Source organism: Pistacia vera, unplaced genomic scaffold (genome assembly GCF_008641045.1).
Source record: "Pistacia vera cultivar Batoury unplaced genomic scaffold, PisVer_v2 Contig320, whole genome shotgun sequence".
Taxonomy (NCBI): Eukaryota; Viridiplantae; Streptophyta; class Magnoliopsida; order Sapindales; family Anacardiaceae; genus Pistacia; species Pistacia vera.
This window is the reverse complement of record NW_022196136.1, coordinates 1666900-1670729: the sequence shown is the minus strand read 5'-3', so window position 1 is coordinate 1670729 and position 3830 is coordinate 1666900. Positions and strand designations below refer to the sequence as shown.

At 34.7% G+C, this 3830-nt stretch overlaps 1 long non-coding RNA gene across 2 annotated transcripts; it reads right to left on the bottom strand.

Annotated features, from left to right (window-relative positions):
• Positions 1-818, bottom strand: LOC116136941. 2 transcript variants are annotated; one of them, XR_004129098.1, is made up of 3 exons: positions 759-818; positions 442-515; positions 1-348 (listed from the first exon to the last, which is right to left on the bottom strand). It is a non-coding gene; the product is annotated as an uncharacterized LOC116136941 (long non-coding RNA). The 2 variants fall into 2 exon arrangements; XR_004129097.1 differs by having other exon boundaries at positions 442-619; positions 650-777.
• Between the last annotated feature and the right edge of the window lie 3012 nt (positions 819-3830).

The following is a 3830-nucleotide window of genomic DNA, read 5'->3' as shown; positions in this document are numbered from 1 at the left end:
TCACCCAAATGCTTTTTACCATATATTCACATACACCTGAGCTCATGAATCACATCACATAAGCTTAAAATCAAAATATTAGTAGGCACACAAAAAGAACCATGGTACAAGACACTGGCATCTATAAGAAATGCCCCATTTGATTACAACTTAAACCGCATAGTGCTGTACAAAGTTTCATACTATACTTTGGTACAACCCCAAAAATTTTCCAGGCCCAAAACTGAGAAGCATATCATTTTTAAAAGGGCTTTCTCAATTCATTCACTGGTAGAGTATCTTGAAGTCCAGTACTTTTCAATTTCCTCGGCTGTTCTTCCAGGAATTCTTCCAGCAATCAGAGACCACCTGAAGGAATACAACTTAGTGTTAGTAAGCTCCTTGGTGTTTGATTTTTGCATAAAGAAAGAAGAAAATAATTTAACCCCACCTCTCACCAACCAGGTTGAACATCCTAGTTATAAGGGTTTCTTCATCCTCTGAGAATTCAAGCTTTGAGTCTTGACTGGATTGGTCTGCAACAAACACCCGATGAAAATACTAAGTTATTTAATATCATAGCAAAAGGATTCATTGGAATAACTTTCAAATAGAGTAACCTAAAACAAAAACTTTAATCCTAATAGAACCAAAAAAATATGTACAAAACTCCACAAACTTATCATAAGAAAAGAAATCAAAGTCAGCCATTAAGAACTTAAAACGAAGAAAACAAGTAAAGATAATGAAATTAAAAAAGAGGAATTTGAAAAGGGTACCTCTAGAATCCACAGAGGCATCATCAGAAGTCTGATCCAAGTCAGCCATCAAGAGTTGAAACAGCAAAGACCAAGAATTCAAGGATAAAAATAATTGCGTGCAGTGAAAGAGTAGTAAATAAAAAGGTTGAAGAAGTGGGAAGAAAGAAACGGTGTGAATGTGGAATTGAAAGGCAGTTAAGGTGTAGTATTAATAGGAGAGAAGAGAAAATAGTGTTGATGGATGGAGAAGAATGGGCGGTGTGACCGTGAAAGAGAAAGCTGAGAAGAATGGTAGTTGATGGACTAGGTTCTAGTCCAACTTTGATAGGTAGTTGAACACTTACCCGTTGGTTGGTATTGATATCTTTCCAGCAAGATTCTCTTCCGTACTTGTACTCATAACTTTATTTCAATCCCAATTAACTTATTTATGCAATCACTTATCATTGCTTTAAGTTTAACGGTTTTGATATCACTAGACAAGAATTCTTTAGTGTGAGTGTTATATACGAGAGTTTTGCCTTGAAACGAAATGTTTGGTAGGAGAATTATTACGAAAATTATCCGGGATGAATGTTAGCAGTAATTAAGAAAATGACAAAGGAGAAACAGACATACCATAAGACATTTATAATGATTCCTATAAAAATAATATACGAGACGACTACGCCTAGATCTACTCCATCTTTCTAGCTGTTCTTATCTGATTGTGAATAAGACAAATGTTTGAATCGCCGGACACTCACCAATCAGCAAGTAGAGAAGCCACCGCAGAGTTTATCTAGTATTTTTGGACTATATATTTGAACCCATTGTAAATTTTATACTGACAATGACAGAATACATTACATTATATAAATATCGTACTGTATATTGTGTAGTTAATTAAATTTTGACATTTAAAGTTTAAATACCAACATCACAATACGATTACTTCATCTCATAATGGACAAAATATGCTTGTAGAGTTGTTGTAGTTGTATTACAAGCCAAATTGTCTCTTCTGTATAAATACTTGTTTGGTGGGAATGGGATAAAATTAATTAACCTATTCCATATAATAAAATATTACCATTGAGAGTGGTTAGATAACTTTCACTGTAGATTGGAAGTTTGCAGATGAATGATAACATGAGGAGAAGCAATATGGGAATGACTGCTGCTGATCTTCGCATAAAGAAGATAATTATAATTTCATTGGATGAAAACGATAACCAAATCTCTACTTTTGACTTGGTAATAATCTCAGCAACTGTGTTTAAAATATTTTTCACGACTTTGACTTAGTAATCTTACTTTAAATGCTCATATTAAAGATGATTTACAGAAGTTGAACTTTAACCATTACTTTCCAAAGAAGCGGCCAACAAAAAATGCAACTGCTTAATTTCTAAAATCCGAGTTTTGCATCTCCTGTTTTAATAAAATTAAAATGTTATCTAATGAATTGAAGTAAACAAATTATAATTTACATCACTAAAACCCTAACAATTCTCTTATAATATCTTGATAAGAAACATGCTCTAACTCTAACATGATTTCATTTTTTTTTTCTAGATTTTCACCCTTAGGGCGTGTTTGGTTGAGAGTAATAGGAGATTACTGAGATAAGTCATCTTATATTACTTGATTACTATGTTTGGTTGTTAAATAATATAAGATTCCAGTAATTTTCCAAAACTAATAGGAGGCATTTGGATTGGGGGTATATAAGATAACGGGAGTAATCTTCGTTTAGTTTGCAAGATTCTTGTGTTTGATTTGCAAGTAAAAAAATATTACAATAATCTTTTATTGTAAATAGTGTTTATTGTTGATAATGTGGGGAGTAATCTTATTACCTTGTTAGGGGGTGTTATTAAAACATTACCAAGGTAATATGATTTTTCTATCCATTTTGCCCTTAATTAAAAACCATTTCAGACACAATTACCCTTAAATATTTACCAAATAACAATTAGCGTAGGTCTCCTACATTTGAGAAATTAGTTAAAACACCTCAGTCACAAAAAAATTTAAAAGTTAACAAAATACCCTCAACCACCCAAGACTACCACCGACCGTCAGCGTCAGTCGCTGTAATAGTGCACAACCGACGGGATCTGGTCAGTTGTGCGCTGGTAAGGCCTTTTCTGACCATGGATTTGTGGAAACGACCAGATCTGGTGTTTCTATGACCGTTTCACAGCCAAAGATGTGGCCGTGAACGGCCACAGATCGGGCCGTGAAACGAACACAGATCAGGCCATGAAACAACCACAGATCAGGCTGTGAAATGACCACAGATCTTGCAATGAAATAGTCATAGATATGGCCGTTTTCCGGCCATGGATTTGTGATCCATGGTCATTTTTTACTTTGTCGATGCATGACCGACCATATACGGCTAGTCGTGTGCCATTTCATCGACTGTCAGTGATGGTGGTTGGCTATCATCAGTGGCTTGGGTGGTTAGTGAAAGAGAAGGGATGTGCCACGATTGGGTTTCACTTATGCAGCTGGCTGGCGATTAGATAGTAGTGGTGTGACACTGCAACTCTTGGGCTACAACACGGCTAAAAAAGGCAGATAAATGGGGGGGCTGATGGGCTTCATTGATCGCTTGTTTGGTTGTGTGAGGAAGTTTTGATTGTTTGGTATAAACTCTGTTGATTTGTGTGAGAAATAGGCCAGGAATCTACGAAACGGACGATGATGACACCAACAATGGTGATGAGTTGAGAGAGGGTTTAAGGTGAGAAAAAATTGAAATCAAAGGTGAAAATCTGATTTAAGATACAAAACAATATCACTTTAAGAATGAAAATCTGAAATAAACGAAATCAGAGGTAAAACTTACCATTTTGCTAATGTTTAGGCGGAAACTTGTTTGCTTCCCATAAAAAAAAAAAAAAAATTCATTGAAGGCAAACATTAATTAAAATTATTAATATTGTGCTGAATGATCAAAATAGCTTTAAAATGGAATATAATAAGGTAATATTGAAGAAGTAGGTTTTCAATGTTTTTATTTTATTTTTTTATACTAATGTTGTGCCAAACTTAAACAATCCTAATTCACGCGCGAACGGTAATTTTAGGGCGAAGTCA